Below are 14,133 nucleotides of genomic sequence, written 5' to 3'. Positions count from 1 at the left end.
AAAAGACAGTCTTACTATACCGTAGATTTGGTCTTCTGTACCTAATTTATGGATTCAAATAAATCAGCCGAAAAGAGAAAACATCAGTTTCTGTTTTAGATGTGAGGCAGGAATGTGTGCAATTTCAAGATCAAATTCCACTCCAGGAATATTGACCTCAAACTGACTGGGCACAACATGGTACAGCACGCGGTTATAGAATTACGAATTCAGCAGTCAAGTTAGCTGGTGCACCCAAAACATGTAAAAATGGGGAGGCAAGGAGCGTCTTGGTTAAATCGGTCGCTTTTTATAGTTGGTTATATCTGCCAATCTGAGGTTGTTCTGGTGGGTTCCCCACATTCAGTTCTTCGGACTCGGGCTCAGTTTTACAAAAGCTGTCTAAAAATTGCAAAGAAGATATGACAATAATGCAATAATTCTATTAATACGATCTGATGTGTTTCTCAGGCGAACTAAGTTCTATAGAGTGCATCAAAGTTGAATAAATGTTTTAAAAGTGTATTTCCTGTTCCTCCATTTTCGGGAGTGTTAATGAGTCGTATGTTTCCTACTTACTTTTATTAAAAGCAAATAGTTTTTTCTCAAGTGTTTGGATTTTTTTTACCATTTCAGATTTTAATTTTGAGATCCGACGTAACATAAAGCAAAATATGTTTTGTGAATTTTTTCTTGCTTTATTTCCAAATTTGTTGGATACAGGAGATTTAATCAGTGAGGTGACATCAGTGTTCATATTGAAAAAACAAAAATATGTACTTTGCACATACTAATGAAGTATTCTTACGTCTGAAGTAAGGAAGTAACGTACTTTCAAAATTACCGAGTTGAAACAATCAGTCGTTTGACATATTGTACACTTCGTGAACTACCTGTCAAATTTAGTTCTGGAGTGCGACACGTAGTCACACTCAATGAGTGAGTTATACAGGGCGTCCCATTTATCTTGAGTGCCCAAAAAACCTTTTCGTGGAGCAGCAAAACAGAAAAACAGGTCAAGCAATTGTTGTTCAGTTACCAGTTTGACATTACACTGCATGATTGATTTCCATGTATCTTTGTTCGTTTTGAGGATATGAATACCATGTCTTTCTTAAGTAGCACTTTACATTTTTTTCGGTAATCTGTCAGTATTGTACTACATATTCCAGTATGACAAACATTTTTATATCCAGGGTATCCGCAACTGCTGAAGGTCATAAGTCATAACCAATAAAAACTCGCTGACAGGTGGTAAAACTTGGTTTTAATTGGCCGGACTAGCGCTTTCACGGCTTACAGACGCATCTTCAGGCGCAATCTGCATACTTAAGAACTGTAATATAATTACAAACTATTACAAATTTGGGCTATTGTATAAATATTATTTGAAGGCTTACGCTCAAAAAAATTATTACATTAATCGACCTTGGGTGAGCCCAACGCTGAGAGTCAATGTATTTCCATACATAGGACACTGTCAATATTGAAAAAAAAAAAAAAAGAAAAGAAAACTAGAGGGTCGAAGGCTGCGTGGGAAGATGGTCCATGTAATATCCTCTGTTAATGTGGCCGGGTAGATCGAACCGATATACTGGGCATTCACTGCATTGCAGTTACCTATTAGAGAAAGAAACAGCGCTGAAGGCTTAAACCGATTTCGAAGAATAGCTTAAACGTAGTTCACGATGCAAATAGTACAAAACCACCGTCAACTGACGCCTGATAAAGTCCAAAGATATTTAAAAGACGTTTTATTTCACAGCAAGGGAGAAAAATCTGTATTATTGTTAGATTTTTGGGGTGGTAGATGTCTAAGAACCGTTTCCAGTATCGTACCTGAAGCCAAGAAACTTGTTCAACTGATGTACCCAAAAGGCCCGACCGGAGAGGTACATCTCTTGCCCGTATATGGCTTTCGTTGTTGGAAGAACATCGTGAGAAGATTTTCAGATCTACTTCTGCTGATTGATTATAATGTCTATCTCCACTTGAGAATTAATATAATCAATCTTTAGTCATTATAATCATTTCTCTTCGCCAAGATTTGATTTTTCATTGTACTCGAATGTGCTTCTACAAATCAATATTTAAAGACTTTCGCACCACAATACGACAATACTCCAGAATTTTTTTTATTTTATGTTGTCTGTCGTGCGTTTTGAGTGAAAAAATTTCGTTTATTGTGTGTGCATAGTGTAAAAAAACTTATTTTTAAACATTTATTTACAGATTATCATTATTGTAATGATTTTGCATCGTAATAATGAGTTACTTATTATTTTCAATTAACAAAATACAGGCATATGAAGCAGTAAACTAAAAATATACATAAATGCAAAACGTAAAATTAATAATAAGATTACTAATGAACGTTTAGATATTTTAATTAGATATGTTGAAAATTCTACGACAGCACATTGTGTACAGCTTATTTTCCAAAAATTGTCTTTCAGGAATCAGTTTTATTACTCATGGACAGCTTCTTTTATGTTGTAACAAAAGTTTTCATTTTTCAAAATTAATTGATGGTTCTGGTGTACTTTGCACAATTTCAAATTATTATAATAACTGATTATGCAGTTTTAGAGAATGTTAATTACTTTTGAATTTTTATATGAAACACTTTTTTTGTGTATCATGGATTCGAAGATATACCCTCTAAAGGTAATATGCCAAATTATCCCTCAAAAGTGCAACTGAGCATTATTTTGTCCCTTCTACATACCCGCCAAGTGTCATCAAGATCGCTCATTTACACCAGGGGATGTTCTCTTGCCGGCCGCTGTGGCCGAGCTGCTCTAGGCGCTTCAGTCTAGAACCGCGCTGCTGCTACGGTCGCAGGTTCGAATCCTGCTTCGGGCATGGATGTGTGTGATGTCCTTAGGTTAGTTAGGTTTAAGTAGTTCTAAGTCTAAGGGACTGATGACTTCAGATGTTAAGTCCCATAGTGCTTAGAGTCATCTGAAACATTTTTGATGTTCTCTTATAAGTGAAGTTGACACCAAAGTGACGGGGTTATAGTGGGGACTACTTACAGTACAGAAGGCGCGAAACATAAACAGTTATTTTCCGTTTGTGACGAAAATGGTTTATTAGATGGTAGGCGCCATGTTACGGATTGCGCGGCCCCTCCCGCCGGAGGTTCGAGTCCTCCCTCGAGCATGGGCGTGTGTGTTGTTCTTAGCATAAGTTAGTTTCCGTTAGTTTAAGTAGTGTGTAAGTCTGGGGACCGATGACCTCAGCAGTCTGGTCTCTTAGGCATTCACACACATTGAACATTGGTAACGTCGAAAAATGTTTTAGGAAATGGGAACTTCTTATCGAGTCGGAATATCGTTCAACTTCACAGGCGCTAAAGGCATCGCCCTTTGAGTCTGAGTGGATCTAAATTGATTCCACGCTTAATTTCAAGCTGAGCAGCGGGGAGCGACGGTTATTGGACGGTTTATATTTCCGGAAAACGGAAGGTAACGCGGTGTGTGTGATATCCACCTGTCGCGCCGCTGTGGGGGAGCGTGTTGTGTGGACGGATCCACCCCGCGGCCGGCGTGTATTCGTTTATCGATTTCGATGCAAGCACTTCCACGTGCAGGACGCTGCCCACCGAAGCGCCAAGTTAACCCTTCACTCTGCACAAACGCGACGCGCAGAATGGCCGCTCGCTCTTGGCTTTTTGCAGATTGGCGTCGGATATTCAAGCGATTCGGTTGGCAGGTACAATATATGTTGCGTTTTACGTTCGTTGCTTCCTAGGCGGCCACTGTGCATGCTGGGAATCCGAGCTTGCAGTTCGTTCGAACTGCTGGAAGACAGGGTGGCAACCAACTATCGGTATGCCTTTTACAGGTGCATTACATTAATGTGTTCAGTGGCTCCCGCGAAGAGGTGGAAAGAGATCGAGGATATACATTTTATTTGAGTACAATACAATGAAGTAAACTGACTTAAGAGATCTTGTGGTATTAAAGTGATAATCTGTCGCTGAAGTTGCAGAGTACCGCATTCGCCGTAGTGAAGCCGGCACGGTTGCTCAGCGTGTTCCGTCAGAGGGTTAATAATAAAAAAAATAAATAAAATAAAAAACTGAGTTAATCGATCATCAACGGACTGCATGGAGTGGTCTCTTTGCCCGACGACCATTACTTCGTGTTCCGTTGCCACTCGCACATCGGAGGCACCGTTTACGATGTCGCGAAGAGGATTTGGACCGGACCAACGAGGAGTGGGATCACGTACTCTTCTCGGACGAGACGAGATCCAGTCTGAATAGTGATTCCCGACATACCCCTCACATGGCGAAGGATAGGAACACACGAAGCCCAATAGCACAGTCGGACGTGATCGTTTTGATGGTCCAAGTGTTACGGTGGGGTGAGGCGTACTGTTGCTTGGGCGTACTCACTTCCAAGTTTTCGAACACAGTACACTCACTGGTCAACATTATTGACACTGTAGTCTTTTCAGGTATGCATTCAGCCGTGACCTCATTTTTATGGATGACAATACTTGGCGTGGAGGAGCTTTTGCAACGAGAATGGACTGTGTGGGATGCGTTGGGGAACCGTGTTGCAGCACTTCCACATTCACTAACGACCATCAATCAGTTGTCAAGCGCGGTGATGGAGGAATGGGATGCTCTACCACAAGAATTCCTTACCAACCTTGTGATCAGTATGGGAGAAGTTACAGAGCATCCATTGCTCTTTGTGGTGATTGCACACCCTATTACGAAACATGTCCTGCAATTTGTAATGTCCAGGGGACCATCATAAATCGCGGTGACTTCAGTGTAGTTACTGTCTTTGAACAAAAGCGTGATATCTGTTCGTCTCCTTGCGTATTTATTTCAAATATTTTCTGCACTGTACTGCTGGCAGTTCAAATATGGTTCAAATGGCGCTGATCACTGTATAACTTAACATCTGAGGACATCAGTCCCCTAGAACTTAGAACTACTTAATCCTAACTAACCTAAGGACATCACACACATCCATGCCTGAGGCAGGATTTGAACCTGCGACCGTAGCAGTCACGCGGTTCCGGATTGAAGCGCCTAGAACCGTTCGGCCACAGCGGCCTGCTCTTCTAGCAGTTCTTTCTTTATATTGACCAAGTTTCATCCAGCTATGTTACTTTTCAGTGATGCAGCAAAAGTTACTTTGGTCGTTAAGTTTTTCACAGCATTGTAACAATAAGAAGGTTTGTTACACTTCCTGTACCTCGAACGATCTGATGTCACTCTGCGTACACACTTCGCGTAGGTCAGACCTCGGCGCAAGATTGTCCATGCGTCATCACTCTATGTGTTACACAGTATTTGTCATAGTATTTTTTCTCTTTCTTAAATTAATTTGTAACGGTTAAAAATTATTTTTTGTGTTTTAATAGACTCGAAAAAATTGTTTTACGTGGGTAATCCCAAAAGTAAGATCTATTATTTTTATAAGTACATAGACCTGTTTATTTCTACAGTGGTTTACATCAATTTACAGATTGAAAATTTAGCTATTTTTCGACATAATCACCATTTCTGTCGATTCAAATCAAATAGATCTGAGCACTATGGGACTTAACATCTGAGGTCATCAGTCCCCTAGAACTTAGAACTACTTAAACCTAACTAACCTAAGAACATCACACCCAGCCATGCCCGAGGCAGGATTCGAACCTACGACATTAGCGGTCGCGAGGTTCCAGACTGAAGTGCCTGTCGATTCATTTTTGTAGACGCTGTGGCAGTTTTAGTATTCCCATGTCATACCAGCTCGCCGCAATGCTGTTCAAAAAGTTATGAACCTCTTCTTTCACCTCGTCGTCGGAGCTGAATCGCTTTCCGGCCAAATGTTCTTTTAACCTAGGGAACAGGTGATATGCACTGGGCGCCAAGTCAGCACTGTAGGATGGATGGATGATTATGTTCCACTGAAACTGTTGCAGGAGAGCAACGGTTTGCCGAGCTATGTGTGGGCTAGCGTTGTCATGGAGAATGTGTACGCCCTCGTTCAACATTCCTCTTCTCCGGTTCTGTGAGCGCTGCTTCGGGAAACTTCAGGAACCAACGTGCAGAGATGATCCAGGGTGATCCGCCGATCTTCACGCATGCTTTGCTCAACCTTCAACACTGTCTCCTCAGAAATTGGTCTCCCGCTCCTTTGTTTGTGGTGAATTTCGGTACGACCAGCTGCAAACCCTCTACACCACTTACGAACATTTTTGACATCCATGCACGACTCACCATACACTTCCGTCAATTGGCGACGGATTTCAATCGGCGCAGTGCCCTTTGCGTTCAAAAACGGAATAACCGCGCGCAATTCGCACTTGGCGGTAACATCCAACGGGAGCTCCAATCTCAACGGCTGCCAAGCCAAGACTGAGCGCATCAGCGCGGCGTGCGCATGTTTACACACAGCTTCATAACAGTTTGCCCAACTGCCACACAGAGTTCTGTACTTATAAAAAAAAAATAGGAGACCTTCCAGAATGAAGTTTTCACTCTACAGCAGAGTGTGAGCTGATATGAAACTTCCTGGCAGATTAAAACTGCCAGGCCGAGACTCGAACTCGGGACCTTTGCCTTTCGCGGGCAAGTGCTCTACCAACTGAGCTACCCAAGCACGACTCACGCCCCGTCCTCACAGCTTTAATTCCGCCAGTACCTCGTCTCCTACCTTCCAAACTTCGCAGAAACTCTCCTGCATGCCTTGCAGAACTAGTACTCCTGGAAGAAAGGATATTGCGGAGGCATGGCTTAGCCACAGTCTGGGGAATGTTTCCAGAATGATGTTTCCACTTTGCAGTGGAGTGTGCGCTGATATGAAACTTTCTGGCAGATTAAAACTGTGTGCCGGGCCGAGACTCGAACTCGGGACCTTTGCCTTTCGCGGGCAAGTGCTCTACGAACTGAGCTACCTAAGCAGTGGCGCGATTAAAGCTGTGAGGACGAGGCGTGAGTTGTGCTTGGGTAGCTCAGTTGGTAGAGCACTTGCCCGCGAAAGGCAAAAGTCCCGAGTTCGAGTCTCGGCCCGGCACACATTTTTAATCTGCCAGGAAGTTTCAATAGGAGACCTTACTTTTGGGATTACCCACGTAATTGACTCTAACCTATTTCCATGACAGGCCACACAGTAATGGAACTATTTACACTCTTCGTTGTGGAATTACTGACGGCTCAGATAACACGTACTGGTAGTGTTACTGAGTAACAAAATATCGCGAAACTGGTCCTCACTCAGAGCCACCTTGAAAAGTTTCGGACAGAGGCCTGTGTGCTCTGTGCAACAGCGGGAAGATGTAGAGAATATTTGCAGTGTCGCTGGTGGTACTGAAGTGTCGGGGACGGCGCACACGAGCGGAAGCGAGCGGCTCTCGAAGCGCCTGTTTCCCTTTAATGCGGCGGCCGTGGCGCCCGCTGCACATAGCAACAACCAGCGCGGCCCGCCGACGCCACTGTGCGCCCACACACGGCAGCGCAGGACGTCAGCCGTGCCGTCTGCACTCGACCCACAGTACGATTTCCGTTTCTCTTTTCGGTTAGGGTACAGTGTCCCACGTTCCGTAACCCCTCGATCGGGCTGTTCCTTGCACCGCAATCTGTTCCCGCCTGTGTAATTATTCCCGTGCCTCGCGGAGCTTTCTCGAGCACGGCGTAATCTGACACTTCTCTCTGCACTTCTCTTAAATGATATAAGTATATGGTGTCTGTTCTTTCGGACATGTCCGTAAGAAAAGACACAATTGATGACCTGCAGCCGTCTAGAACGAAATTAGAATTATATTAATACCTTCAGCTGCTAACGGACGTTGATATATATCAACGGGGACAGGTGAAAATGTGTGCCCCGACCGGGACCCGAACCCGGGATCTCCTGCTTATATGACAGACGCTCTGTCCATCTGAGCCACCGAGGGCACAGAGGATAGCGCGACTGCAGGGACTATCTCGCGCACGCCTCCCGCGAGACCCACATTCTCACCTTGTATGTCCACACACTACATTCGTAGTGTCCCACCCCAACACACTCATTACTCGTGGAAGACATTCTTACCAAGTCCCGTAAGAGTTCGCACAGAAGACGAAAGTCATGGCCAGTGTTGCTAGAACTTATATGGATATGGTGTCTGTTCTTTCGGACATGTCCGAAAGAACACACAGCATTGATGACCTGCAGCCGTCTATAACGAATTTACGGGATTTGGTAAGAATGTCTTCCACGAGTAATGAGTGCGTTGAGGTGGGACACTACGAATGTAGTGTGTGGACATACAAGGTGAGAATGTGGGTCTCGCGGGAGGCGTGCGCGAGATAGTCCCTGCAGTCGCGCTATCCTCTGTGCCCTCGGTGGCTCAGATGAATAGAGCGTCTGCCATGTAACCAGGAGATCCCGGGTTCGGGTCCCGGTCGGGACACACATTTTCACCTGTCCCCGATGATATATATCAACGCCCGTTAGCAACTGTAGGTATTACTATAATTCTGATTTCTCTCAAATGAAGTGATCATCGCGATTGTAACATGTAAAAAGTTCGAAGCTTTTGGCAGCAGGAATGTGTACTGTGAAAATAAATACGTTGCAGTTGATTTATTTTGACAGTTTCATGGAACTGCAGCCGAATATTAAGCGGAATCAGCGGCGACGAGTGAATATGTGTATCGGACCGTGATCAGAACTCGGGATTTCCTGCTTACTAGGCAGGTGTGGTAACTACTGGGCCATCCGGGACATAGTGTTATCGCAACTGCACGGACTATCTCGGTACGCCACACGACCGTTCCACACTCCCACCGAGCACCACCTACCCGCAGTCCCTTCCATTACCCTCCCGTTCGCTACTTAGAGGTTCCCACGGGAGGTCGGACGCATTTGTGCATTCGCACTTACGAAAATGGGAACGGCCTTGGCACAGTGGATATACCGCTTCTCGTGAAATCACCGAAGTTAAGCGCTGTCGGGCGTGGCCGGCACTTGGATGGGTGACCATCCAGCCGCCATGCGCTGTTGCCATTTTTCGGGGTACACTCAGCCTCGTGATGCCAATCGAGGAGCTACTCGACCGAATAGTAGCGGCTCCGATCAAAGAAAACCATCATAACGACCTGGAGAGCGGTGTGCTGACCACACGTCCCCCCCATCCGCATCCTCAACTGAGGATGACAAGGCGGTCGGATGGTCCCGATGGGCCACTTGCAGGCCGAAGACGGAGTGTTTACTTAAGAAAATGGATCCATTGCCCAACCAGGCTTATCAATTAATTGGATGCGTGTTGTCTGTTTCTTCAAAGGATCAGACAACCATGCAGGTCCTCCAGCTGTGAAACACTATATGTAAATTGAAGGCGGATCACTGCTATCAGCTGCAGCGGGACATTAAGCGGAAGCAGCGGCAACGAGCGAAAACGTGTACCGGACCGGGATTCGAATCCGGAATCTCCTGCTTATTAGGCAGGTGCGGTAGCCACTGCGCCATCCGGGAACTAGCGTTATGTTTGAAGAATTTATTTCCTTGAGAAATACAGGGTGATCAAAAAGTCAGTACAAATTTGAAAACTTAATAAACCACGGAATAATGTAGATAGACAGGTAAAAATAGACACTCATGCATGGGATGACATGGGGTTTTATTAGAACAAAAAAAAAACAAAGTTCACAAAATGTCCGACAGGTGGCGCGTGAAAGATCTCTTGCGCGCGTCTTTTGGTGATGATCGTGTGCTCAGCCGCCACTTTCGTCATGCTTGGCCTCCCAGGTCCCCAGACCTCAGTCCGTGCGATTATTGGCTTTGGGGTTACCTGAAGTCGCAAGTGTATCGTGATCGACCGACATCTCTAGGGATGCTGAAAGACAACATCCGACGCCAATGCCTCACCATAATTCCGGACATGCTTTACAGTGCTGTTCACAACATTATTCCTCGACTACAGCTATTGTTGAGGAATGATGGTGGACATTTTGAGCATTTCCTGTAAAGAATATCATGTTTGCTTTGTCTTACTTTGTTATGCTAATTTTTGCTAATCTGATCTGTCGGATATTTTTTGAACTTTCGAATTTTTTTTTTGTTCTAATAAAACCCCATGTCATTCCAAGCATGTGTGTAAATTTGTACCTCTCTATCTACATTATTACGTGATTTATTCAATTTTCAAATTTACGCTGACTTTTTGATCACCCGGTATATTTCAACATCTGGAATCTGAACTGTGCCTTTTAGAAATAACGTTGTGAACAAAGAATAGATATCTCAATTGTTGGTTGGTAACATCTGTGCACAAACGATCGTTGTTTCAGTGTACTCACATGTGGGGGTTGAGTCACAAATACGTAACTGCAAAATGCATGTTCTGAGATGAAGGCAAAAGAAATTTTGCAACCGTAGAAACACTATCATAGCCCTCACCAAATTCAAGTTGCTGATAATCGTGATAGCTTTCAAATGGCTCTGAGCACTATGGGACTTGACATCTGAGGGTTACAGTCCCCTAGAACTTAGAACTACTTAAACCTAACTAATCTAAGGACATCACACACATCCATGCCCGAGGCAGGATTCGAACCTGCGGCCGTAGCGGTCGCACGGTTCTAGACTGAAGCGCCTAGAACCGCTCGGCCACAGCGGCCGGCTCGTGGTACCTCATGGTTCTTAGACTCTGTTTGCATTCATTCATCAATTTCGCAGCTTTAGCGTGAAGACAGTGGTGAAGCAGATATGTCAAAATGACCAGTTTTGTGGATACGTCATTATGACTCTAAACCCTCGAAGTGCACGTACAAACTGTTCAGCGTATTTGTTCGTCTCATTAATTTCTATTGTTGACAACCTGTCTTCGGAAACGAATGCGAAAATACCAAGTGGACCTTTGCGGCTGTTGTAAAATTCTAAACACCCTTTGTAGAGCCTCGACAATGTTGCCAACTGCAGGCCAGAGCGTCATTCGCAGAGTGCGCAATGTAGCGCAGAGAGGCACGCAAGCCGAACTCAGCTCGTCGAATACGCGCGAATGGTTAAAGCACACAGTATGAACTGTGTGTACGGAAAGGATTGGCGTTATTGGATCAATAACCACAGTACTGCATCTAAGTGATTCGGGAATCTGATTAAAATTGAGGACAGCAGTATTTAATTTTGGGTATTGTTTGCCCATTGCGCCTCGTGGACCAACGTGAAACATTCACTCCTACAAGAGGACTTTACGGACTGGCTCTCTTCGATTTTCTTCATACGTACAGTATTTAGAGGTCAGTGCACCGACATGAATTTCCCAAAACAGTTCAACGCTGTTCTCAGAAAAAAAAGAAAATCTTGGTAAAACGAAGTGATATCCTAGCAGAAGTGTGTTGGTTGAACGCTGTCTAATTAAATGCATCTAACCTTCTGGTTAACTCCTGGACTGAAATTTTTTGAGAGCGTTATGACGTGGTCCTGGTTTGAAGTAGAGATCGCGTGCAACGCTGTTCTTTTGTACAGGGTGACCCAAAAGTTGGTTAACATTTGACAATTCAACACTTCACGGAATAATGTAGGCAGAGATGAAAAAATTGTCACATGTGGTTGAAAGTACACGGGATTTTTTTTGAAACAAAAAATACGCAAAATGACCTACATATGGCGCTTCATGTGATAGTAAAGCAATAATTAGCACAACAATTGACTTTTTAGCAAAGACGATGTTCGCTATAACAAATGCTCAAATGTCGGCCGTTATTCGTCAACAATACCTGTAGTCAAGAGACAAAATTGTGAACAGCACTGTAGGTATGGTGAGAAATTGCTGTCTGATGTCTTTTAGCGTTCCTAACGACGTCGGACGATCGTGATAGACGTGCGACTTCAGGTAACCCCACAAACAATAATCACACGGATTGAGGTCTGGGTATTGCTCTGCGGTTTTACACGGACGAATAAAATGGTAAAGCAAACAACTTCGTAGGTGGGACAACCACAGCTCTGTGTATTCATCTTGGGTCCACAGGCAAGTTGTTTACTTTCTTGCCGTCAGTATGACAGAGCATGCGGCCACGTCCCCTGTACGCGGTTCCATATAGATTGGAGAAGCGGTAAATGCGTTTCTCAGGTTCTGATTTTCCGCCATTATCTTTTTACTTGACGATTTTGTGTAGACAGAGCATTCCTCCGCTGTGTGGCAACCACTTCTTGGGTTTTCATTCTGGCTCAAGATCAGGTCTTAATTGTATTCATTTATTTTCTTCTTACCAGTAGATCACTATGATACGATTTGTTTTGGACCCATCCACTGTATTGGAAGTTGGCAGCTTTTAATCCATGACATACCGTGTTTTAGCGCTGTTTTGTATTTGACAGACAACGAATGATGGGAAAAATGATTCCGAGCTTTTCTGCTCTAATGTTTTAATCATGTGAGTAATAACATTTTCATATTCTCATGTAAAAGTTTTTAACATTTTTAAAAATCTTAAAACAATTTACCATGCAAATGTATGTGTCAGGGTTGTTATTCCTTCTGGATTTATTGTTATACACCTTCCAAGGCTCCGGCGCGACAAGCATCCCTTTCGACAGCCCTTAAGCCGTCGGCACATGGACCGTGCAGTCGAACGTTAACGTTGAGCGTGCCAAGTTCAACGTGCTGCTGAACGCTCAGGAATGATGCGCCTTGTGCATATGGTACGTGGGCCCCAACGTGGTATACGCGATCGCAACGCACTCCAGCGGCAGTTGAGCGATGTTTCTAGTTCGTAAATCACACTGTTTACTCAACGGGCGCGCGTAAAATTCCCACGTTAGCTCTATTAAAACGCACATTTCCTCCATCGTCCACGAAAAGGGAAGTACCATGTCCAATCAATAAGGACAGAGACATATAAAAGTTCCATTACAAACAGTGCGGTATAAATTTGGAATACTTCTCCGCATAAGATAAACATTATTTCATCATTCCCACATTTTATTAAAACCCCAAGGTCAGTCTTACTTAATCACTGTTCCTACCCAATAGCAGAATCATTGCAACATGTGAATTACGAAGCGTAAAAGAAAAGGAGCAAAATATCTTTATGCAAGTAACGCAAACTGTCCTGTAGTTTAAGCCAATCGAACAAAGTCACCCCTCAAAAAAGGTGAACTTATATTTACATAACATCAAATATCATAGTATATACTTATATTAAACTAATAATAAAGTATCAGAACCTAATAGAAACGCTAATGTTAGGAAATAAATTACAGGAGTGTCAAGACGCGAACCACCGCCCCACCTACCAAATAAATACGAGACAGTTACGCTACTCATTACGCTAATCCAACAACACAGATACATGTCGCAAGTAATCCAAGTATGTTACCCATTGCAGAAAACATCGTAGATACGTTACTAATTGAAATTTAATTATAACAAATTGTACAAGAACAATACGTTTTGGGTGGATCTTCCGTGTGTCACTGCCTCCAGATAGCTTACTCTCATAAGACGCAAGTTACAATAATTCTTTTGCCACGAATATAATGTTTCTCGTTATTTTATTGGAAAGAATCACACAGCTAACAACGGGTTTTCCAATGATTCTGAATTTGCTGATGCTCAGAAACGGCATATATACATATAAGCTTGAAATGAATGCCAATATGGCGCCTCACAACTCTGTACTGAAGGGAGACGGCGTTCGTGTGACGTAGGTGGCGTCATTGGTCAACGCTCAGACGCACGCTCAGAATATCTGACATGCCAGATATTGCTCTGCACGTTCGGAAACTCCCGAACGTGCTATTCCACGCTATGACGTCAGAAACTCGGCACGCTCATCGTTCGGATGCACGGTCCGTGTGCCGACGGCTTTAGGATTTCGCATAAGGCCATCAGCCGCTACGTCAGCGACATAGCGCTACTCAGTTGAGATGTGACAAAATGGTTGCCTATCACACCGGCGCCTGGAAACCAGTGAATACAGACCCATTTTGTAAGTGCGCAAGAAAGATGCGCGGGTGGCGCCAAAGGTGTTGCCGAACTGGGAGGGTCTTAAAAGGACACTTTGCCGTTTTATTCACGTATGTGTCAATGTCGCACCATTCCTCCCCCTCTCCCTCTCCGACCACACCACAGTAAGACATGATAGGGTTAAAAAAAAACCTTAGCCGCTTCGGATCACGTACAAATCTCGTCGAACGGTTTTGAGCG

The 14,133-nt window shown here is 43.9% G+C and overlaps 1 protein-coding gene and 1 non-coding gene across 2 annotated transcripts in view; one reads left to right on the top strand and one right to left on the bottom strand.

Annotated features, from left to right (window-relative positions):
- Positions 1–14,133, top strand: part of LOC126092074 (protein neuralized) — an 897,276-nt gene that overhangs the window by 489,810 nt on the left and 393,333 nt on the right. The gene's annotated exons all lie outside the window — the stretch shown is intronic.
- On the bottom strand, positions 6,526–6,600 carry Trnas-cga (transfer RNA serine (anticodon CGA)). Its single transcript has one exon. It is a non-coding gene; the product is annotated as a tRNA-Ser (tRNA).

The sequence above is a fragment of the Schistocerca cancellata genome, chromosome 1 (genome assembly GCF_023864275.1).
Source record: "Schistocerca cancellata isolate TAMUIC-IGC-003103 chromosome 1, iqSchCanc2.1, whole genome shotgun sequence".
Taxonomy (NCBI): Eukaryota; Metazoa; Arthropoda; class Insecta; order Orthoptera; family Acrididae; genus Schistocerca; species Schistocerca cancellata.
Note: the sequence above shows the minus strand (reverse complement) of the source record. Positions and strands in the feature narration are given on the sequence as shown.